The sequence below is a fragment of the Enhydra lutris genome, unplaced genomic scaffold (assembly GCF_002288905.1).
Source record: "Enhydra lutris kenyoni isolate GAN:26980312 unplaced genomic scaffold, ASM228890v2 scaffoldscaffold13, whole genome shotgun sequence".
Classification (NCBI taxonomy): Eukaryota; Metazoa; Chordata; class Mammalia; order Carnivora; family Mustelidae; genus Enhydra; species Enhydra lutris.
Window position 1 is genome coordinate 25246242 of NW_019154097.1, and position 25661 is coordinate 25271902.

Consider the following 25661-nt stretch of genomic DNA (forward strand, 5'->3'; position numbering starts at 1 on the left):
TGACATTAGCTTTTATTATTCTAAGATTCTCTGATTCCAAGTTTTGATAGATCTTAAAGTTCTACAACTGTGATTCTAAGATGCCAATATTATAAGAATCTGACACTTTGAGCTTACAATTCCAAGCCCCCATTACCTCCAAATGTGATTAGCAGACTCTTGCCCGTGAGACAGGCAGAACCTAAGCCAGAGTCAAAGTACAGGGGAGGCAGAGTGGTTGTGAACAGAGAGAAAAATGCCTATTTAAGACAAGAGCTCCTAACTCACATCTCAAGGCTTTCCAAATAACACCCTTAGCTCAGTCTCTTTTCCTGACTTTATTCTATGGCCTATCTAGAGATGAGAATATTTGCTGCTAGAAGACAGGTGCTGTAGAGGCAAGGCTCAGCTGTTTTTGGCCATCTTACCCCTCAGCATCTAGCACAAGGCCAGAACACAGAGGCTCTCAATAAATGTCATGCACTATTGGATTCATTCTAGTATCCTTCCTCTTCCTTCTTGTCTGGATCCTTCCTCCAGCTCTCCTCCTCTTCCTCCTGCTTGTCCTTCTCCATCACCTTTTACCAATATGTTAGAACTTCCACGTACATGAATCACACAATCCCCACAGGAATCCAATGATGGACAGATTATTATCCCCCTTCTACAAATGATGAGACTAAAGCCAAAAACGACTTACCAAAGGCCACACAATTAAAGTGAAAGAGAAAGGATCAAACTCAAATTGTCTTGCTCCACATTCAGCTCTCCTTCTTCTCCTGCCTTACAAATGAATGTTCTTAACAATAATTTAAAAATAACCACCTCACAAGACCTCCAGAAAACTGCTACCCGGACAGAAAGCTTCTACTTCCCATTACTGACTTTCACTCTGAATTCATTTTCTCAGTCCATGCCAATAATTTCCAATAATTGAGGGCCTACCACACCCAACTGTTCCTTTCATTTTTAATCCTTTTTTTTCCCTCCTCTTGAGAGTGCTGTACGTGGCATGTGTTTATTTTTCAATTAAAGCAAATTAAACTTAATTTTGTTTTGAGACTTTTTTATTATATTTTTTTTTTAGAATTTCACAGCCCACGGTGAGATAATTGAGACCCTGCTGTTTCTGGAAACACTATTTAGAGAGCAGGACTAGATCTGGCACAACCTTGGAGGGAGCCATCCGTAACCCCTCCTTCCCCTTTGTCACACACCACAGTATTTCTGCAGTGTGTCCACTTCCTTGCCACTGTCTTACCCTGGAAGGTCATCCATGTGTCATGTGAACCATAACCTGCCAAAGGGCCACCAAACACCCTCTCCCTTCCTCTTGTCTTAATCCTAGATCTAGTCATTTTAATCCTTTTCTTAAGAGTTACTGGTAATTTTCTAGAAACATATTACTTAATATGAGTTTTAAGGCTTTATATAGTCCAGTCCAAGGTTATTTTTTCCAGCTTCACCCTGAGCATGTTTTCCAGTCCCGCTGAACTACTTCCTCTCCCACTGTCCACTTGGAATGTCCTTTTTCCATCTACCCAACTGGCTATACAACCTCCATGGCTTAAGCAGACAGACCTCCCCTTCATTTCCTAACACGCTGCCTGTGTTCTAATTTCAGCAGCAGTTACTCTGTATTATCTCAGTTTGCACATCTGTTTCCTCATCAAACTGGCAAGAGCTTTATATCAGGAAAATGTCCTATTCATCACAGATGGTCCAGAATCTGGAACATAGTAACTCCTCAAAAAGAAATGTGTTTTTTTGGGGAAAAAAAAGAATGGGAAGAAAGCAGGAATAGGCTAAGAGAGATAAAGAAGGAAAATAAGGAGAGAGACAAATAAAGCAAGAAAGTAAGATGATAAGGAAGAAAAGGAATGAAGGACGGAAGGAAGGAAAGAGGGAAGGAGGGAAGGAAGGAAAGACAGAGGAAGAGAGGGAAGGATGGAGGGAGTGAGTGAGGGAGGAAGAGACAGGAGGGAATGAGGGAGGAATGTGAAACATTAAATCTGGGAAACTTCCCTATTGTTCTTATAATAATTTTAAAAATACGACCATCAGAATTGCTTATAAAATATTTTTCCATATACATAATATTCTGATTTTTCAATGGAAGATATATTTGTCTAGTGTAGAGTCTCCTAAAGTAAGCTATAAAGAATTATTAATAAGAATTAAGTGAAAAATGCAGAAAGTTGAAATTTTGTGGTCAAATAACTTTGAGAAAGCTTGAATTAGTTTGAAAATCTCCCTCTATCAAAGAACTTTGTTGGAAACTTGAATTTGCTTATATATAACCTGATTTTCAGGAATAGGGTAGACCGTGAAGCATCTCCCAAAGGTATTTGACCTTTCCTTGGAGTTTCTGAGGGTCTAGTGCACCACAGGATAGGATAGGAAAATGTTCTGCTGATGGAATGATTGCTGTCTGGGAGTCAGCAATCTGGGGTTCTAGTTGAGCGTCCCTACTAATAAAGACTATGGCCTTCACCATGACACTCTCCCTGTCAGGGTCTTTGTTTCCTTATCTGCAAAAAGAGGTAGGTGGAACACAATGGATCTTAAGGACTCTACTGGTTCAGTTCTAACATTCTATGGTTCTGTGATGAAAAAGAGATACAAGCTGGGTGTCATGTCTTTGTGCCTACAACTTGCCCTACCTGGAATGTCCCCTTTTTCACTTCCACAAGTACAGATCCCTCCCTCTAAAGACACCACCCATCCCAAGGCAACATGAATTAGCATGCATTCACTTCTAAGTTTTCCTATGGAAATATTTCATTTCTATAAGAGGCTGCCTTGAATATAGCTCACACTTTGTTTAATTCATTTAATCTGTTGATGGCAATTATGTAGGTCATACATTGTGATGACAAAGGTGGCTAAGACAGAGGCTCACATATGCTTTCTGTTCCTCCTAAACCCTTGGGGATATGTCAGTCATATGTGGTCTCCTGAAGAGCTTCGTACGATGACTTAATCTAGGACAAAATCTGTCATTTTTAAGTCCACCTTAGAGTCTTTTTTTTTTTTTCACCTTAGAGTCCTTTTAACGTTTCAGCCAATAAAGTCAAGTCATTTTCTAGAGTCTTGGAACTCTTTATTCAACTCTTACACAAAAGAAAGTAATAAAGCAAAGCAGAAAAAGTGGCTGCTCTGGTATAGATGGTGAGGTGGCCGTCTCACCTGTCCCATGCCTCTCTCCTACTCCCACGGTGGCCCTCCTTGCCCAACATTAAAAACAAAGATGGAGTAAGAACAAAAGTCTTCTGATGTCAAGGTGACAGCCACACCAAATCCATGCTTTCCAAATCACAGCAACAAAGTACAACCAAACACAAAACAATTCGAGGTGACACAAACGTGCTGCAGCTTTCCTTTTAAGGGTGCGATAGTTACTTTAACATGTGTTAGAAAGTAGAAACCATTTACCAAATCTTTGGTTTTTATGAGTGGCCTGCTCCAGCCAAGGTCAAGTAAAAAAAGAAAAGGATAAAAAACAAAAAAACAAAAAACAAAAAAAACAAAACAAAAAACAAAAAAACCCTTAGTCCATTTAAATGTGATTTAGGACAAGTGACTCAGAAATTTAGCAAACTTTACATTAAAGGATGTGCCTCTGCTCCTCTTCCCACCAATAACTGCTCGCTGGTCCCCCACATCCTACTACTTAAAATATTCATTACCCACGGAATGCACATGCATTAGAGATATTAGGCAATACAAGTAAAATATAAAAGACTCACGCTCACTCATAATCTCTCACCCAAAGAAAACCCACCCAATATCCAGGAGCATCTTATAAAAGAGCAGGCTATGCATAATATATCCTAACATATATATTTTTTAACTTAATAGCTCATCAAAAATATGCCCATGTCGATAAATATCATGAGTGCCATATATTGAGCCCCTGGGACCTGTCACTAAGTACTTTACACATGGGATGCTCCATTCACACAGCCAAGCTCGCGGTGGGGTATTGTTGGTAGCCCGTTTACGGATCACGTTCCTGGTCTTCATTCGGCTTTCTAAGTGAAAAATGTGCTCCGTATCCTTAGTGATTGTAGAGATCCCATGATACACTTTGTTCTGTTATTTCTTTTCTTTTTTCTTTTATCCCAAACACTCAATAAAATTTCTTATTCACCTACCTGTGCACGTATAACTAATTTATTTCTCAGCATGGGGAACTTCTCTTTCTGTGTTGTTTTTTTCCTAATACCAATATTCCTTGTGTGTGTGTGTGTGTGTGTGTGTGTGTGTCAAGAGAGAGAGATCAGATATACCACATCTGGCTCTTGCATCTGGCTGCAACAATTCTCGCCACCTCCATCCTGCCATTTCCTGAGATGCTTTTTAAAAGTGCTACTGTTTCCAGAGGTGCCTTTAGTGATTCTATTCCAAAGAAAAGTAACATCTTGGTTCTTGGCTCTGGCCCAGAGCTAGAAAGTAGCTTTTCTATGACGACTGGTCCTGGTCTGAGCAGCATTTAAACTTCCACAACTTAAGGGTACAAATAAACACACCCAGCTAAGGTTTCCTACTGAGGCATTGTGAAGTTAAATTACTATTTTAAGAGGCTATGAAGTTGGCAGGCAGAAAACCCTGGAAGGGTAGAAGATATTCACGATGCTGACAGATAAAGAAGGAGAGAAAGCAAAATGCAGGTTATTAAGGAGATTTAAGAAGCCTTCCTCCGGTAGGCACCATTTATAACATTTCCTGGAACATGCAAGATAGATGCCTCTCTCATTTAGGAGCCTACAAGACTGGGATTGATAGATGCTTCTCTCATTAAGAAGCCTACAAGACTGGGATTGAGGGCAGGGCCTGCGTGACAGAATGGCTGAAGATTTGCCACAGTGGACCTGGCCAAAGACAATGGAGACAAGAGGCAATGATCAACCTTGATTTGGGGAAGCCACCAAGCTGCCAGGGGCCAGACCATGCCTTAGATGGGCAGATAGATGCAGGGAGGACAGTTCAATGAAAGGATGTTAACCCTCAGTGTCTGCTGATACAGGTTTGAGACCCAATGCTATTGTTTATTACATATCTTGGGGCAAATCCTTTCACCTCCGAGCCCCACAGTCCTCATCTGGAAAATGGGGAGAATAGTTACACTGTTAGAGTGAGACTGTGAAGGTTCAGTGAGAATACATGCTAAGACACGAAAGCACTTGGTAAAATAAATGATGCCGATAAGGAAGATGGGAACCAAGAGGAGGAGGAAGATGAACATGGTTCATACCAGGAGGAAGATGAACATGGTTCACACCAGAGCATGGAGCGTGCTATCAGTCATGCTCTCCCATATGCACCTGTGGAACCCCCAGTCTCACAGCCTAGAAAAGCAAACCCAGAAGTGCAAGGATGTGGGCTACAGGGGTCCAGGTACTAGAACCAACTTAGATACACTTTGATGCTGAAGAGGAAAAAATGTATAGGTAAAAGAGTGAGAGAAAATTCATTTAGACTCTATTGAAGGTGACTTTCAGCTCTGATGGCTATCTATAACTGGTTTCTGACCCATAGTAAGATAGAGAATACAAAATCTGCCCCAGTCATTTTGATTTTATATCCTTCCATGCCTTTTCCTGGGCTCTCAATCTCTCCCCTAACTGCTGGTCTCACATTGCCATCTTAGGGGAGGGGGATTGGTAAAAATGATTGAGGAAGCTCATTTTCAAGGTAAGGCCTTGAACCTGGTGGTAATGTCTCCTACAGAGCACTTCCAGCCAGAGAGCATACCTACCGGCCTGGGCAACATTTAATCTAATGCAACAGGGTATAGTAATAATAACAAGTAATAATAATGTTTATGCAACATTGATGGTCTGCCAGTCGTTGTTCAAACACCATATCAACTCACTAAACCCCACAATATCTCTATGGTGGTCAGTACAGTCCTCTTCATTCTGTAGAAGAGGAAGCTGGCGCAGAAAGATCAGGTAATCTGGCCAAGGTCACAGAGCTAGAGAGTGGTAGAGGGGGCATTCACACTCCAGCATTAAAGCTTTCAACCACAACACTTCCAAGTCAGATAGAAATAGTCCAAATCCTCCACACTATCATTGACTCTGTGGGTGGCCCAGGACAAGTGACGTCCCTGTGCTGTGCCCTGGTTTCCTCATCGCTAGAACAAGGGTGATGCCACCCATGCGTGAGCTCTTTCAGAATATTCAACAAGATATCTATAACAAGTACCCGTTATAGCAGAGAGGATATAGGATGTGCTTGGCACGGACACTCTCCCACTCCAAGAATGGCTTTGTCATTGTGACATTTCAGCCACCTCTATACTGTAGGTGAAGATCTTTCCAGAATCCCCTCAAATCCCATCCTATGTTCTGCCTAAATGCATAATTCCCAACATCAGGAAGAAGAGGAGAGTGCAGGTAAAGCTGAGTCTGATCTAATATTTTCAGGAATCGTTTGTCAGGCTTCGCTGGACTTTGAATGATGCTGTCCTGTTGATAAGCATTTAGAATAAAATTCTTTATGACCCTGCTCAGCCCTCCTTTGCCTCAGCCATCTCTGGCAATGCATTCGATGAGAACCACTTCCTCTCTGACAGTCTTGCCTCCAAAATTTGTCTCAGCGGAAAAACCGTATTACCACCCCCTGCCAGGTAATCGATTTTTCAAGTTTTCCCCTCCATTCCTAAACATACCAAAGCACTGATTTTCTTTTTTTAATGGCCCTTCTGCTCTGTGCAGATGTTTTTTATACCATCAGCCAGGACTCTTGTAGGTCCTCCCCCAATCATATGTCTATAAACTCAGAGCCCACCGGATTCCATGAGAAATTTAGCTTCTCCACTACCAAAGACTGAAACGTACTTACTTAAGGCAGACGTCCCTGTCACAGTTCTCAGAACGCTCCTGCAGCTTAATCTTGGGGCTTCTGGAGTGTCTATGAATTCCACAGCCCCCCAGAATTTCACCCACTTTTGTGGACTACTAATTCTTAGAATGGAGATAGGTGAGCTGACTGCTTAGAAGTAATCGTATGTCTTAAATGTCTGCCCTCCTCCATCTGAATCAGCTTGGCGTCTGTAACTCGGCCACTCCATGTTACCCCCAGGATCCATTATTTCTCACTGAGCTTCCCCCTGGCTCGTTTGCAGGACCTTTGAAAGGCTGGATGAATTATATTTCAGAAACCCCTCCGGGCCAGTATTGGGTTAACCCTTACAAAGGATTCTAGCTGTTCAGATGGGCCATTTACTTGGAGCCCCACAGCTTCAACCTTTGCAATTTACACAAAAACAACTGCATCTTGCTTTTGTTAATTGCCTTATGAATCTACCTCCTCACCCATGGAGGGGGATACAGTCTTAGCTGCTCCCAAAGTGGCCCAGACACCATTGTATGTGGCTCTATGCCCTGTGAGAAAATCTCTGCACACTGGGAATAGGATTTGTTCCAAATGATCTATTTGGTGTCCGTACCAGCTTGCTATTCCCATGCGTGGCCTCCACTGGGTAGCACACAGGCCCAGTAATTCACCCCTTCGAACTCTCTCACACCCCGTCTTGTCCAATCTATTCTCCTTAAGGTCACCTGCAATCTTCAAAACACATTTCCTTTGAGATACAAAGATCCCCCTCGCCCACATACAAAAAAAAAAAGAAATTAATTTCACTTTTCCTCAGCCTCATTATCTTCTTAATTGTCTTCTTGGCCCCCTCAGTAACAAGGACTGTCTATGGATTTCTAGGCAGCCTTTTTAGGCTACTGCGTTCCAGGAGGACAGTGGATTTCATGCTACCACTTAATCGCTCTGATATGAAGAGTTACGATAGTGGCACATCCCTCCCACTCAGTCCCTGTGTCTGGAGTCACAGTCTGTGCCCTGAGGTGTGACTTCTGCTCGAATGGCTCATTTTTGAGACCATATCAAAACATTCTGATGAAGCATGGCCATCACACACTGTCTCTCTGTGTCCTTGCAAGAACTTAGTCATGCAGTATTTCACTGAGCTGGGGCAAATCCCTTCGGTGAGGCAGGGCACCGTCTGGTCCTTCTCGATTTGCAGAAGGCAAGACCAAATTGGGGCAGATAGGTTCTTAAGGTGGTCCAGAAATACAAGGATAGGAGCTAAGACTAGAATCGGGGGCCCTGAGCCCCTGTGCTCTTACTATGTGACATTTAAAATTAATGGAGATAGACAATGAAAAGGTATGTCCTCTTGATCTCCAGACCTTATGGTCTCCGTCATCTTCCTCCTCATCATCCCCATCACCACTGGTGTCTTCCTCTCCTCTTTACCTTCCTTATCCTCTCATAGACTTCTGAAATGACACTTGTCCCTCTACCATGAATGACCATTTGCAGACCTCCTCTGTTAGAATGCCAGCACCTGGATGGATTCTTCACCAGTTCCACCAAGGTCTTTCTGGGGCTTTATTCACGCTCTTTCCGGGACTAGATAACCAATAAATATTTGCTGATAAGGCAATGCCAACTTTCACTTTATTTTACCAAACTTCATTTCAATACCTTTCTCTTCAAGTATTCATTCTCTTCCCCCTTTTCTATCCATAACCTCCGTCCAGTTCTTCCCCTCCCTTTAGAGCTGAAGGTGTCCAGAGCATGCAACACCCAGAACAGGACTAGAAATTAAGGTGAAAAGAACTCATTGAAATGACGGATTAAAAATGGACAAGATGAGGGTGGCTCAGTAGGTTGAGCACCTGACTTTTCATCTCTGATCATGATCTCAGGGTCCTGAGATGGAGCCTCACGTCGGCTCTGTGCTCAGTGGGGAGTCTGTTGGAGATTCTCTCCCCCTCTGCTCCTCCCCACAACCCCCTTCATGTGAGCATGCACGCTCTCTCTCAAATACATAAATCTTTATTATTATTATTATTTTTTAATGGACAAGATGGAAACCTGTCAAGGGCACTTGATGCTGAGCTCCTGTCAATCTCTACTCACTTCTCAGCTCAGTCCTTGGGCTGCCCATTCCCTAAGCAAGGACATTTTATGGGCGGGAGATGGTGGTGGAATTCTAGACTTTTTATTCCTGCAGCTTTGACAAGGCCTTTTGATCTGGCCCCGCCTACCTTTCTTATTTCCATCTCATGACATTCTTTTTCTCACTTGCGAGCTCTAGCCACAAGATCGCTTGGCTCTCCTAAGCTTGCACATGTTCAGTGACTTTATCTTTGCTGTCTCTGCCACACGGCTAGCTTCTTCTCACCTAAACCAGCTCCAGTGGCACGCCCCCAGAGAAGTCTCCCCTGGCTACCCTAGCTACAGTCACATCGTCCACATTCCTAATTATTTGCATGGCATTTACTATGATGTGAAGTTATTTTGCCTATCCATTTGTTTACTCATTTATTACCCATCTCTCCCCACGAGACTCTGAGCTCCACGAAAAGAGGACCCTGTTCATTCTACATCTTCAATGTCCAGATCTGTGCGGCCCAATACGGAAGATACTCATCACAGATAACTAGTGACATTAAAATTAAAATTGGATTCAATTAAAAGCTCAGTTCATGGGGCGCCTGGGTGGCTCAGTCGGTTAAGCATCTGTCTTCGGCTCAGGTCATGATCTTGGGTCTTGGGACAGAGCCCTGCGTCCAGCTCCCTGCTCAATGGGGACTGTTTCTCCCTCTCCCTCTGCCACTCCCCGGCTCATGCTTTCTTTCTCTCTCTCAAATAAATAAATACAATCTTAAAAACAAACAAACAAACTCAGTTCATCAGTAACACTAGCCACATTTCAAGTGCTCAGAGTCACATGTGCTTAGTGGCTACCATATCACACAATACAGAGAACATATCCATTACCACAGAAAGGTCTACTTGATAGCACTGGTCTAGAGCAATGCTTGAAAAATAGTCATCACCTAATTAACATTTGTTGAATAAATGGATGAATCAATTCCCCTTTTAAACCTTACTCAATTGTAGATAACCATCCCCCTTTTGTGGCATTTAAACCCTCTAAGTGTGATCAACTAGAGAACGCCCAGAGAATGCCCAGAGATCAACAACCAGCTTGGTGAGGGACCCAAACAAGTGTTACAGGACACAGGGCTGTGGCAATAGGGCCTCCAGAAGGAGAATACTAGTGATCATATGATTATGCTTCCACAATATGGAAAGAACTGACAATTAGAAGAGAATTATATTTGTGTTGTATGATTTCAGAGACTTACGGACAAAAGGCAGATATAGGGTCACAGTGAGAAAACATCCAACAAAGCTCTCCTTCTACAGCATAGGCTGGTTTCTGTGATAATGACTTCGCCGTTAATAAAAGTACTAAAGATTAGACTGAGTGGGTTATGAGTATCACAGAAAGGATTCATAGTTCTCAAATAAGGAAAAGGGTCTAGTTAATGAGAAACCTTAAAACACTGAGATTCTTTGATCAAATGGCTCCATTACTCCTTCAGAACATCGATTTCAAAGAATTAATACTGTGCCCTGAGCTATACTAAAATCCGCTGAACAACCCAGTCCCGTTGGTCATCCACAATGGTTACCATTAACACAGTGGTCCACCAGAAAGAGCAGAAATGTTGAAGAAAGGGGGAGTTAGGTTCTAAGCCTAGTTGGGCTGGTCACGTGACCTTGGGCAAGGGACCCAGCCAGCATGAGTTTCATTTTCTTCTTCTGTGAAAGGACTTCTTCTTCTATCTGCCCCACTGGGTGGAAAGTAAGATTAAATGAGAAGAAAACTAAAGACCCTGGAACATAGTAGGGCAAAGTTCACTTCCAAGTAGGGCTTAATTCCACCCATCTGTATCATCATTGACATTCCTATATTGATGGTATAGGCGGCATGATTGTATTGTTTTGCATGAACTTGAAACAATTATTGGAAGGAGAAAGAGTGAGAGAGAGAGAGAGACATGACAGCTGTTATGGAGACTGGACTCAAAATGCAACAGCAAACATTCATAGAGCAACTACTATGTGTCAGTCCCTGAAGATTAAAAAAAAAAAAAAATGCTCTTACCAAGACCATATTGAAGAGGGCAAGCCATGCATATATCCGTGGAGCTATAAAATAGGGCAAACAGAGACCCAAGCTAAAATAAAAGTCTCAGACAAAATTATATGAGAGAACAGGGGAGAAAGAGATTTATTCCCAAATAAGATTTTGGGAAGACTTCTTGGAAGGGTCATTTGGGTTGGATGTTAAAATATCAGTGAGATTTTTAAAAGTAGAAGCTGACGCTGAGAGAGAGAGAGAAAGGAGAAAGGTACTCCTTGCAGAAGGGGTTAGAATAGAAAACAACAAGGGGGATTATTTGGAGAATGACATTTGAAAATCTGTCCTTTTCACCTGACCCCCATTTTGTCTTTAATATGATTACTGGAAGTAATTTTAGCAAAGGAAACACAGGGAGAGAAGGGCAGATTATGTCTAACCTTAGAGGCCTGTTCAGGTGCTATATCCTGGTGATATCATCTAAGGAACTGGGAGGGAACAAGCTAGAGGATGTCAATCAGGATGTCTCCTCACACAACCAAAGGCGCCATGGGCAAAGACCTTCCAGAGAAATGTTAAGACTTAGGGGTCAAGAGCATAAACTCTTGCAAGCACCCAGGCATTTTATTTGGACTGGCCAGGGGAGAGGCGTTTTTAAAGTCCCCACCTGCACCATTCCAGATACATTCACTGCAGCCTGAGCTGGGCCATGGAAACTCAACGGGGGCCCAACAGCTGATTTGGAATCTCTGAGCCTGTTCTCCTTGGTTGAAATGGAGTCACAGCTCCCCCTTCTGGGAGCTAAAGTGCCATCCAGCCTCGGAAAAGCCTGCGTGGAAAGGCTCTATTGCAGATAGGCCTGAAACCCCCATGTTTTTTTTCTCAGTGCTCGCCCGCACCCCGAAATGAGCATCAGGGAGTCTGGGAACACTTTTACGTGGGCTTGGTTCTGACTTCTCTAGAGCCCATGCCTCACAGGGCTTTCTCTCTCCCCTTCCCTGGAATGATGAGTCCCAGTCTTCGCGTGTGGGTGATGCCTTTATATAGGGGAACACAATTTGGTGCGGAGGTTGAAATTCCCTTTTGGGGAATATGGCAAGTAGGGAGGGTTTCTAAATCTCTGTGTGCACATGTGTGTGAGTGCATGTGTACACGTGTGCTTGGGCATGCTCCTGTGACCACGGGAGGTATCACTGTACATACAGGGCAAGAGTCTCATGAATATGAAGAAATTAATTTGCCTGAAGTATTTGCATCGGTAGATGGGCATACACTTGGCTCTCTGGAAGGCAAAGTATTCCTTAATAAAGATCTCGGGTAGAGTCCAGATGTTCTGCTGGGCTCTGTCTCCCAGTCAGAGTCCGTAGGGGGTCTTTGCCTGTGTGTATTCTCTGTGTGTTTGTGTGTGTGTGTATCCGTCTGTCTGTCTAGTGGGGATACTGATTAAAGTATTGAACTCTTTCTCTCCGGGGTCGTGTTTCCAGATGGAGCAGCTCTGAAATGAGATGTCTGATGAGGGACGACAGCGATTGTTTTAAGTGGGAGCAAAGTGGCTGGATGGGAATAGGGAGCCACACGGTCCCTGGGCAGTGTGGTGGAGTGAAAAGGACATTGATCGGGGTGTCAGGCAGCACAGGTTCTAGCCTGGGCATACCATGAACTTGCTAGAGAATGTTATGGAATTCTCCTCCCCCTCTCTGGGCCACAGAGTCCTGCCTGTCTGTTCTTCAATAACCAGCTTCAATTGTCTACGAATTGGAAAAGAGACAAAACGAGAGCAGTTCCGATCACAGGGTCTCCTCCTCTGATTTCACCATCCCCCATCTCCCCACCACCAAAAATGAACCAGGGAGCTCTGCTCTGACATGAGTTTCTCGAAGCAGATTCCTTGTGGCCCTGTGAAGGCTGCAGTCTGAGGTATCAGCCTCTGGCCTGAGACTCATGTGTCTGCGAGTGTCTGCAGGTAACATCATCACCCACCCGCCAGGGCAGGTCCTTGCAAACACATGTTTGCTTTTATCTCTCTCCAGAAGACACACACACATACGCACGCACGTGCACACATGCGCATGCACACATGCACACACACAGACACACACATATTTTATAAAAACACAATTATATTTCTACTTTTCTTTTCCCCAAAAGGTCTTTTTGGTGGCTCCTTGCCAGCCAGGGTGCATGAGAGGCTGTCCCAGCATCTCAGCCCTTGTCCTCCACCAGCCTCCGTGCCTGACAGCAGAACGGCTGCCTCTTCTTACCTTGGGAAAGTAACAGCTGCTGAGTCTGGAAGCCATGCTAACAGCAGTAAAACTCAGCATTTTTTGCTGAGTAGGGCAAGCCTTTAAGAGGCATCCGGGAATCGAATCAATGGCTGGCCCCAGAGTCCAAACCTAGCAGGACCTAGCCATGGTAGCCCAGGGACTTACCAGGAGAGCCTCCTAGGAGGTGGAGGAAAGAGGAAAGAGGGACTTGACTCAAACTGTCTTCCTTACTGACATTCTCCACATGGACCCTGTGCCCTTGACAGTATTTTGGAGCCAAGCAAGAGATGTGAGGTGCAAATCGACAGCAGTTTAAGTCAATTACCGCCACATTCTGCCATGAGTTCCCCACCCACCACCCTTGTAGATCTCCCTCAATACTGAAACACACACACACACACACACACACACACACACACACACACACACAATCTCTCTGTTCTCCCATTTTCCTCCTAACTCTAGTAGAGCCATGAGGAGGCACAGTTTAAGAACAGATTCTCCTGGGGCTTCCCAAGCTTCTCTGAAATAGGGTAGGGAAGGAGGAATGTCTTAGGGAAGTGCCCCATCCATCTCCTTCCATATTACCCAGAGCTGCCCTCAGTTGAATTTTTCTCTAAGATCCTGTGTAACTATGATGGATGAGCAGGTCCCTGAGGACTCTTCTCCTTTCCCATTAAGGGGATCCATGCAAACTTGCCCAGGTCCTCCCCAAAAGCACCAGTAGCTGGAGGTGCTCTTATGCTCTTATGATGGCAAACGGAGAGATAGGGTAGACTCTATCCCAGACTCACCCAGCCTCACAGAAGGAGCCCACCGCTGACTTCTCCCTTTCTCTGTCACCCACTACCCAGTGACTCCAAATTCCCATCAGAATCCTGGAGCCTGCCCAGTGTAGAATTTAAAGTGACAGTATGTCATTGCCTCGGGGTTTGACCATTTCTCTTTCATATTAAAGGGTGAGTCCAAGTATACCAGAAGGCGGAAGGCGGTCACTACTCCCTCAGCCTCCCGGCTCTCTCGCTCTCTTTCTCTCCGTGGTTTGGAGGAATTTTCCTTCAAGGGTACCAATATTGGGCTAAATAAGGTGCCATCCTTATCCCTAGAATGCTCCCCAAACCCCAAGCCTAGAGCGCCGAGAGGAAGTCCACAGCGGGTTTCCCGATGGCTACGTGATCCTATAGTAAGGATCCCATTCCATGTAAGCTGGAGAGACCTAATTAAGAAGACACACAAGCGCACACATACAAACACATACGTACAAGCATGCACACACACATCGCGCCATAAGTAGGTTATAGGACCTCTCTTTACCCCCTCCCCTGCACACATACACAGCACAAACACACGCATCAAACGCAAACGACGCTGCACACGCAAACACACACTAGCACCACATCAAGTTCCCACCATGGTACACACGTCGGGAGCGCGCGGGGAGCACACACGCCACTTACTAAAACCCGCATTTAACCCTTGGCGCCGCAGAATACAGAGCCCTCCCCCTCCCGGGAACCTGAGAGGACTTGGAGGCGGCTGGGCGACCGACGGAAGACCCGAAAGGTGCCGGGAGGGGGAGGGGCAGGGAGGGCGGGGGCGCCCCGAATGCGGTCCGGGCGGTCTCCAAGGGCAGCCGGGCTGCCGGGCGCTGTGCCTGGCGCCGCCTTACCTGGAGTCAATGTCCGTCTTTGGCGGAGAGCTGCGGGAGGACGCTTTTTATTCGGCTCGGTGGGAACTTGGGAGAACCCGGCGTCCAGCTCGCATACCGGGAACGGCGCGGGGACTGCAGGCGTGGGGGTACCTGGCTCCTAGCAGCCTGGCTCATACTCAGCCTTAAAGTCCCCTTCGCTGGTCCCGAGGACAGGCATGAATCCAGGCTCCGGAAGGCGGTCACTACTCCCTCAGCCTCCCGGCTCTCTCGCTCTCGCTTTGCTCTCTGGCTCGCTCGCTCTCTCCCTCTCTCGCTCGCTCGCTCGCTCGCCTGCGCTTTCCTCCTCCCCCCCGCGCCAGATCAGTTCGCAGCCGTGGGGACCGGGAGCTAGGCAGCCAGCGAATGGAGAGGGAAGTCCAAGTGCGCGGCGGTCTCCGGGCGGGGAGCAGTGGAGGCCGGGCTACGCTGGGGGAGGGACTTACCCGGCGACGGGCGAAAATGAATGGGGGAGCGGCTGCCGGGGGGGCGGGGAGGGAGGAGCAAAGAGCCTGGGTTTATTCTGAGGAGTGTTTTGTACATCTTTAGGCGGAGGAGGAGAAGGAAGAGGAGGAGAGAAGAAGGCCTTCTCCGAGGGAGGGGCGGCCTGGGTGGGCCGAGGCTGAACCTCTGGGGAGTCTCGTGGGTCTGGGGATAGGGTGGCTTGTGTCCGTATATGAGCACCCAAAGGGACTGTGTGTGTGTGCGCAAACCCCGTGTGTGCGCAAACCCCGATTCGTGGTGTCTTAAGCGTGTCTGTAGCTGTGTGCGTCGCGAGTATCTGAGTGTTGCTGGGTATGCGGGTGCTAGTGATTCTGTGTGTATCTATCCGAGTGTGGTTTTGTCTGGGGAGGTGACTGTGTGGGTCCATTTGTATCCGTGCGCCTCTCTAAGAGTATTTAAGACTGTTTGTTTCTCTGTATGTGTAGGCATGAGCCCACGTAACCTCCCGGAATTAAGCAAGTGCTTCTCTACGTGGGCAGGATGTAGGAGCGAGAAGCTAATGGGACGCAAAGTTCTCTCGATACCACCAGAAGCAGAGAAGGGGTGAGGGTATGGGGGCTAAGGCATTAATACAGAGAACCAAAGACTCCAAATTTAACCTGAGGTGCAGGCTCCGGTTGCTGACGCGGGGCCTCCCCCAGAAGCAGCAATGAATCTAAATTCTCACGCAGTGCATATTCTGTATGTTTGCTTACTTTGCTGTTTCTTCTTCCTCCTCCTCCTCCACCTCCTCCTCCTCCTCTTCTCTTCTTCTCTTCTTCTTCTTCTTCTTCTTCTTCTTCTTCTTCTTCCTCTTCCTCTTCTTCTTCTTCTCCTTCTCCTCCTCTTCCTCCTTCTTCTTCCTCTCCTCCTCCTCCTCCTTCTTCTAATTAAAAAAATCAGCAATGAAGATTGCTAGTCTCTGGAATCTTAGGCAAGGATAGATAACATCAGTGAAGCTACTGGATGGAGGGGCACGGAGCAGTAAGGAAAAGGTGATGAGAAATTTAAAGGAACACAGATTCAGTAGAAGTGTCAGCTCTAGATGGTTAGAATCCTGTCTGTGATCTTGTCCAAATTACTGACCTCTCAAACCTCAATTTCCCATCTGTGTAGTAGAATAATATAACTACCTATCTAGCATGGTTGGTGTAAGATATAAAGGAGTTAATTTATGGGAAATCACTTAGAATACTCCCTGACACCTAGTGAGTTCCCAAAGTACGTTTCTGTAATTGTTATTGTTCTTGTTATTAATGTTACGATTATTCAAGGGGTGTTAGGAAAGAGACATGATACTAGGGGTCCCTAGAAGGATCTAGGGGCGCATGAACTAATTAGAAGAGAAGTCTTGAAACAAAATGGAAAATAAATTCTTGAGTGAGGAATTGAAAACTTGAGGGGAAAAATTAATTGACAAGGAAGGAAGGAAAAAAGAGAGAAAGGGGAGAAAGAATGTGTTAATCATAATGAGCCTGGGTCTCACTACTGCAGGACTAAAAATGGGGGGAGGGGGGTGGTGGGCAGAGAAGAGGAGAGCTACAGTAACCTGTCCAAATCTCTTGTGAGTCTCCTCCTCTACTTTAATCCTTAGGACGTGCAATCAGCACCACGGACAGCTCTCCAACCACTGACCAAGGCGGACCTTTATCTGCCTGGTGGAAACTTCTACTTTTCTGCTTGGACAGTTTTTTCCTTCCCTAGGCTTCTTGCCCAGGTCACATCCTGGGCAGTGGTTCCCAAGACTGTTCTGTTTTTTATTTGAACCACAAAGAAAAACATTCACAACACACACTGCATTTCCCATCCTTTACAGTATGAAGCTTCAGGTTGCTGTCTCCTGTTCCTTCCTCCTTCCTTTTTTCATTCTCTCCTTCTTCTTCCTCTTCTTCTCCTTCTTCTTCTTCTTCTTCTTCTTCTTCTTCTTCTTCTTCTTCTTCTTCTTCTTCTTTCTTCTTCTTCCTCTTCCTCTTCCTCTTCCTCTTCTTCTTCCTCTCTCTCTCTCTCCTCTGCCCTTTCTTTTATTCTCTTTCTCTCTGTTCTTCCATCATTCTTCAGCTCAGAGATGCATCCCTGAGTGAGAGTAGACAACAGGAGACCTGCTGGGAATGCCATTCTGAAATCAGCCGAAACAACCTCATTGGGCAGCTTCAGAGGACAACCAAAGTATGGACCATTCCTCGTAGCTCTTCACTCTTAATCAATCTCCCAAGATGGGTTGTGGCCTTGATGACTTAGAAAGAGGGGGCATAACACTCTGGAACACTTTCCTATCTTTCTCTCCTCCACTCCACATAGTCAATATTTCCCTCAGGATGCATAGAACCTCCCATCACCATCCCAGTTCCAACCACTATTAGACAGTGAGAAAGAGAAGAAGAATTTTTTACTTTCCCCATGCCCCAGACATTTCATCTGGGTCTTCCCTAAAAGACCTCTTATAATTCTCAAAATGCTGTGAGGTCTGAGCTAGGTAATATGACCCCATTTTCACAACATGGGAAAATAGAGCTTGGAAAATGTAAGCAGCATGCCAAGGTATAGCTAGTTAGTAGGTGATGGAGTCAGGAATTCCACACCCAAATCTAAGTCCAAACTCTTCACTTTGTCCTCTGCAAGTCATGGGGGAAGTCTCGGGGTGTTTGGAAGACCTTAGAATTTAATGGGGTCATCATATTTAAGGCTAAATATCAACTTAAGTGGCTGAGACCATTGCATTCCCTCTACCAATGGAGTATATATCAATTCTTGTCCTTGGAGGAGGAGGTGAAGGCTTTGCATGGGCAGATTTAAAACTCACCCGAGCCTTATGACTTCTGAGTTTTGAATAAAACTCCAACCTTTCCAGGTCTTAGTTCATTTGCATTTGGCTATGTTTAGCTTCCCTGTTTCTATGAAGAAAGGCTAAGAGAGCCATTTTAAAAAGTCTCCAAAGACTCCTGGTCATCAGAAAAGTTCTCAGTGCAAAGCATTCCTAATGACTTATGGAGAAAGCAATCGGAACCATATGGATAACATTTCTACAGAAATACACACGGGTGGGAAAAGGTTTAGAGGCCAAAAATATATTTCTTTTTTTTCTTCTTTGCCAAAGAAAGAACATTTAAGGCAGCTTGAGATATGTGAGAAATGTCTTGTTCTTTCTTTGGGGTGGGTGTTGGTGAGCAGCTGTTTGCTATTTCCACTAAATTTACCAAGGGCTTACATGGGGAAGAGGTGCCAAAGGATTAGTGTAGACTTAAGAAAGAACTTCCCAATTGTCGATCTTGAGTGATACTAGAATGGAACCTTTTCCCAAGGGCATGTGATGAGACATGTGATGGTTCCTTTTTAGTCTTCCCAACATGATGATTTGGTGAGTGTTGGGTCATATTTTTAGAGTTGCAGACCTTTGTTAGAACCTCACAATTACTATAGACCCTCTCTCTTATGAAACATATACTTACAAAAATGCCCACAAAATTTTGCACTGAATCTCATAAAATCCCTTTTTGCCAATCTCTTTCATAAGTGTCCACACCTGGACCCCAGCTTTAGAACCTCTAAAGAATATAACTTTTCCAGTCTCCAGCCTGACCTTAGATTTTGTAGGTTACTTCATACAGGTTTGGGCTTAAGAAGTTGGAAAAGACAAACCAAAAAGTAAGTAAACCACCTTTTTTCTATAAATAGACAAGAAATATAGATAAATGTTCAGTGACGAAATGGGGGTTCCACTTCCCTTTCCTTAAATAAAGATAAGATTTAAACCTACTTGTGCAGGACTCTGAGCCACCTGCCGCTGCCTCAAAAGCTTAAGTTTACTACTTCTGTCAAATCTCAAAGGAGTTAAAATCCCTTAATCTGGGGTGCTTTGGGTTCAGCTGAGCAGGTTCAGCTTCAGGGTTCAACTGAACACCTGCAGAAAGAAGCCCATATTTGTTAAGGGCCGACTGAAGGTGAGGTTGTGTAAAAGATTCAGAAATATATCTTTCCTAGTCTCTGTTTTCTAGGAGCCTGAAGTCCATTGTCAAGCCATACTTATCCCCAAATAATCACAATGCACCATAGAATGTAGCTGGTTTATGCAGGGTCTATAGGACATGCTTCAAGAGCTAAGAGGAGAGAAAGTTTGCCTCTGTATGAAGTATAATATTTTACACCTATCAAGAGCTATTTTTATTTTGTTTTAAAAGCAGGTGCCTTAATAAGAACTAATATTTATTGAGTGATTACTATGTATGAGCAACATTAAAGCCTTCCACATCTCTCATCTAGGTTTTTTATGAGTACCTCCTAATTGAATAAAAATGCCATATGTCATTTAGTATTCTCTCTCTCCCTCTCTTTCTCTCTCTCTCTCTCCCTCTCCAGCAACCCTTCACTTCTGCATCACCCAATCTGACCCATTCTTAAATATTTAGTTTACATGCTATATCCTCTACCAATTCAATTAGGATAAAACAAATTTTTTCATGAACTGTACAAGGCTGTGCATGATCTTTCTCTCTAATATTATGTCCCAGCCTTCACTCCAACCATACTGACCCCCCACCTTCAAATTATTGGAGCTTACAGTTTGTTTGTTTTTAATCCCCTAGGACTTTGTGGTAGCTGTTCCCTCTGCCAGAAGCCACTTTCCATTGCTAGTCAAGTTCTGCTTGCTCTTGATTCTTGAAGAATCAGGGTAAATGTCACTTCCCTGACCCTAGACCAAGGTCCCCTGCTACCAGTTCTCTCACAACTCTGAATGCGTCTTTTATAACATGTATCATCATTGTGATTAACGTTATTGGTGGTATTTGTTTCATATGTTTCCTGAGCTAAAACTAAAAATTATGGGCACAAAAAAAATATATCTTCATGATGAGATCTCAGTACATTAAAATTTAGTGAACATGTATTAGCCTATCCCTATGTCCCAGAGGCCACTCTGTGTGCTCCACAAACACTGTTTCTTTTCATCCTGCAAACAGTCCTTGATATCAGTACTATTATTGTGACTATTAGTCCCATTTTCAGATGAGGACCACTGAGAAGAGTAAACAAATTGCCCAATATCACAGAGCAGAGCCAGGATTCAAACTCAAGCCATCCTGATACAGACTCCAAGTCCATAGTCACTGTGCTACTGAACCCTTTATGGGGGAAGAGACAACCCTAAACATTTATTGAATAAATAGGAATTTAGGAGTTCTTCATAAGCCTATCAATCTTTAATTATATTGATACTCTTTACTTTCTGCCTTTGATGTTTACTTGCATAAGTGAACCTTGATCTTAGTGTCCCCAACTATTGACTATGTTCTTCCAACAAACACACTAATATTCTGGAGCCTTGCCATTACCTACTAATACCTTTCCTGGGAGTCAAACCCTTCCTGGTCCCTCACAGCCTCCCCCAGCCATTAGAATGCATACTTCTGGACATGAACACATGCATACTGGTTTTCCTGGTCATCTCTCTCTCTCTCTCTCTCTCTCTCTCTCTCTTTTTTTTCCTCTCTCTCTGTCCTCTCTCTCCCTCTCATGTTGCCAAAGTTCCAGCTTCCTTAGGCCTTAGCTTGCCTAGGTCATTACCCTGGTGGCATATGATTTCTAAAAAGGATTTTAGAAAAGGTGTCCATAAAAATACTACCCTATTGACTTAGGCTCAAGGACTATCCCTATTGCAATTTCAATCTTCTACTTGAATTAATAATTCAGCATATGTAAGCCCTTCTGAAATCTCATATGGTTTCTCCATTGTTCTACTTTGTTTTTAGGAGATTTATATTTCTGCGATAACTGAAAGATGAGATAGGCAGGGCAGGAAGCCCCACTTTATAGAAGAAGACAATGGGCTCAAGGACTGAGTATGACTTGCAGAAGAGTAATATTTTGCAATCATGGACCCATGACTTTAACCCAGGTATTCAAACTCATAGAATCTGGTTACTTTGTTCTCTTGTTTCTCTAGTAAACATGCTTTTGGTGGTTTCATGATCAGTTTATTCCACTCTGTTCTCTTTTGACGCCTTATTTCCAATAGGCTTGCCCTACCCCCACTCTCACTCTCTGCCACATTCCACTAGGGGGAGCCCTACATAGGCTATTGGTAGCTTTTGGCAACCTCACATCTATTGTCCTCTTCTGCTAACAGCACCTTTATTTTTCTTTGGGAAATCAGCCTTCTAAGTTTCTCAGTTCATTTGATTCAAGAGGTGCTGCTTCTACCCCCTTGATCAAAGCTGGGTGTTCTATACCAAGAATCACTGTGATCAGTTTAGAGATGGGTATAGACACAGATTGGTACAATGAGTCCACCCCAGAACATTTACTGGCATCGTGATTAAAAAGTACTCCTAAAAGCAAAATAACAATAACGCACATACTTACCTGGTAGCATTCAAGCCTGGAGTTCTGGCAATTACCTTTGCCATCACAATGATGAGAACCAACTGGGAAGAAAGCAATAAGAAGGAACACCTAACTACAAAATAGATCCAGAGATGCCTGAAGTCATAGACAGATGGTTGACCCTATAAACCAATAATGTTTCTTGCCATTAAAGTCAGTTTGATTAGAGTTTTTGTCACTTGCTACCAAATGTATCCTGACTAATATAGCATTATGAATCAAGATGATTGAGTTTCAAATGGAGAGATGAACTTGGAGCCAGATGAATAGCCATTAATACAGTTCTGTCTCTAGTAAGCCCCACACCCAGACAAACTAAGTCCATTTGTCCTTTGGAGCCTGTGTTCTCAATGTATGTTGTAAGCAGAATTCTAGGTTGACCCCCAGTGACCTTTGTCTTTGTATAATCCTTTCTCTTTTCAGTGTGGGTAGAAACCTGTGAATATGATGAGTTATCCCTTTTGTGATTATGTAATACTATATAGTAGAGAACAATGGATGTTCTCTAGGAGATTAAAGAAGTCCCTACCTGACAGCTAGCAAGAAAACAGGAGCCTCAGTCCTACAACTACAAGGAAATGGATTCTGTCTACAACTGTGAGCTTGGAAGAGGACACCAAGCCCTAGGTAACAATCATAGCCCTGACTCCTTGGTTGCAATCTCATGATCTCATGAGACCCTGAGTGAAGAATCCAGTTACTCCACACCTGGACTTCCGACCTACAGAAACTGTGAAGCAATAAATATGTGTTTTTTAAGGCACTAAATTTGTGGGAACTTGTTGCACAGCAATAGCAAAATAACATAATCTATGAAGTAGGTACTTAGATCAAATCATCTCTATAACTTTCCCTTTCGGCTCTGATGTTGCTTGATCAGGCAGCAATAGCTTGTGGGGTTAAACATCTGGGGATTCCTCTACTACATCTCAACCCCGATAGCCTACCTTATGTCCATTCATAAATACCTCCCAGGCTAGAGAATGAGAAATCCCTCCCACTCAGCTTGTGAAGCTATTTCATTGAGTGACTTCTGTATAAAGCCTTGCCCTGTTGATATATAATTTCAAAGTTAATTCCATCTGGATAACTATGATTATTGGGGTTGGGAGATGTGAAAATGAGTTAACATTGGCCCCACAGCTTGCTCTCAGTAAGATGGTCCTCTGATCTGGTGACATAATTTTTTCTGAGGTGTGAATAGACATTAATCTTTTTCATGTCAGTGAGCATAGTGGATATGAGAAACAGACTTTGGAGTCAAACAGACTTTGAGCCTAAACCTGGCATCACCACGTCTGGGCAAGACACATAGTAAGACTCATTAAGAAACTTACGCACATATAAATTAACGTCTGCAAGCCTTAGTGTCCTCATTTGGCAAATGAAGATCCAATCACTTATCCAGAACTTTTAGTGAGCACCTTCTCTGAACCAGACATCCGGTCTATAGCAGTGAACAGACCATTCCCCTTGGGAACAGAGAGTCTCATTAGGAAATAACATGTATCCCAATAAGGTTGTTGTAATGATTAAATGAGATAAGCATTTATCATGAAGATTGGCATGCTGTAAGCTTCAGTCAATGAGTGCCATGCTTACAAACGCTAATACCTCCCAAAAGGAATTATATAATTATTAATAACAGCATTTATTGAGTGCTTACTTTGGGCCAGATGTTTCTCTAACTGCTTTCCAGGTAGTAACCCATATAGTTTTCACAAAAATTCCAGCAGGTAGATGCTATGATTATCATCCTCAATGAGAAAAGAACTAGTAAATCTCAAACTAGTATTTGAATTCCTATAATTGAGCTCACAGTTCAATGTACTTAACCATGATTTCCCACCACCTCTAAGTAGATGCCTTCTGAGGAAAAGAGATAATATAAGGGAGAGAAATTTTTTTTTCTATATTTGTTTTTTAGGGGTTCCTGGGTGGTTCAGTGGGTTAAGCCCCTGCCTTCGGTTCAGGTCATGATCTCAGGGTCCTGAGATCAAGCCCTGCATCAAGTTTTCTTCTCAGCAGGGGACCTGCTCCCCCATCTTTGCCTGCTGCTCTGTCTACTTGTGATCTCTCTTTCTGTCAAATAAATAAATTAAAGTCTTTAAAAATTTTTTGTTTTTTAAAGTGGGAAACCTTCCCCAGACCTCAATCACATATGCTTCTCCCACACCATGAAAACCCCATACATAACACGTTCTGAACAAGTTACTTCACTGATTGGGTTAAACGAAGTGACACCAGTTGTGCTGGCATTTCTCTTTGTTGCTTTTACTTGTCCCTTGTTTTATACTTATACTGCACCAGAAAGTTTGCTAAGCACTTCAAAAATACTGTTAAATTTAATAAATTAAAGACATAAAAATACGCTTCACCAAAAAGCTGTGACTCAGGTTATCTATGGCAACAGAATCCTGGCTGATAGGTTGCTCTGATCTTTTGTAGAGGAAGAAACCCAGGAACTGTGAGGTAGAATGATTTGCTTACAAACATACAGCTGCAAGAGCTGAAGTCTGGCTTGGAAGCCAAGACTGTAAGTCTGCATTCTTAATTGCTGGGCTCTTCTGTGCTCAGTCATGCTGGGTTACATTTTTGCAAAACTGTAACACAGAGACCGGATCCTCATCTCCTTGAGTTCAAAGTGATAGCAAACTAGCATATAAATGCGTTCCCCGCTTCCCAGTTTCAGGGTCACTGTTTTTGAGAAGGTATGGTTGGTTATTTTATGAAAGAAAGGTATGTTTTTGTTACCATTTATAATTTCTTTCTATTTCAATTAGCTTGAGGTTAGCCGATTAATCTGTATTTTGCTTCAAACCACCAGATATTCTTAAATTGTCAATATCTCTTGGTGTCTCCCCCTTGTTACCTCTTGTTCGTCTCTTGCCTGGGGCAGCTATTGCTAATTGATCATGAACCCTCTCCCATAATACCCCCAAACACTTTATAGCACAGCCCTCTAGGCAACAACTACCAGTCAGTTAGATTTGTCACAGGAGATGAAACCTACATGTCCGCTCTGCATGTTCCCTTCCTGAGACAGGTGAAGGCCTTCTGTAGATGTTAGAGATAAAAGCATGCCTGTCTGATGGCAAGATCAAATAGAAAGAATTATCTAAATTGTGAATTAAGGGTGCCTTTACCTTTCTACCCTGAAGGTCAAGCACCGCTCAACTTTTATCATTCTTTGTGTTTTATTACAGATGTCAGCACAGAAAATTGTTTACGGAGCCTGGGTCCCTGCTGCTGCTTCTGAGAAATATAATATCTATGGAATCTGGAAATTCAGAGATATCAAAGCCTCTTTCCGTGATATGTGGGCACCAAAGGCTTTACTAGGGACATGTATCCCAAGAAACAAATTAATGTCTGTTTGATTAAACAAGGAGAGGGTAAACAAAGCCATGGTTAATGAATTTAGTCATTGTTTTTCTCTGCTAGGATATTTGCCTGTGTTAGATCTTGTTGATAATAACACTGTTAAATAATCAGACCATGATACAACCAAGCTATATACTTTTCCATGCTAATCATCTTGCAGGATCACTACACACTCCAGGGGGCTACAACAACTTCGGATGGGTTTTGAATGGGAGTAGTTAATCAAACTCGCTGTATCAATTAGCACTCTCTTGCTTGTAAATGACAAGAAACTCATATGAAACTGGCTGAAGCAAAGAAAGAAATTTGTTGGTTCGTGGAACTGAAAAGTTCATGGAATTTGCTTTGGGTTTGGCTTCATGTCATCAGGACTCATCCTGCTTCTTTTAGTTCTTTCTCCTTCTGAGTTGGCTAAATGCTCAGGTAGGCTTTCTCTACACAGAACCAGATGATGAGTGCTAACTCTTCCAAAAGCTGACATCAGGATTCTCAGATAGTGTCCACCTGGCTGGGATAAGAT

The 25661-nt window shown here is 43.6% G+C and overlaps 1 protein-coding gene across 1 annotated transcript in view; it reads right to left on the reverse strand.

The window, feature by feature from the left end:
- Nucleotides 1-15170, reverse strand: part of LOC111146103 (BMP/retinoic acid inducible neural specific 1) — a 171476-nt gene extending 156306 nt beyond the window's left edge. Inside the window, exon 1 of the mRNA XM_022501493.1 lies at nt 14879-15170. The gene's annotated coding sequence lies outside the window, so the exon portion shown is untranslated. The remainder of the gene's footprint in view (nt 1-14878) is intronic.
- Nucleotides 15171-25661: the final 10491 nt, after the last annotated feature.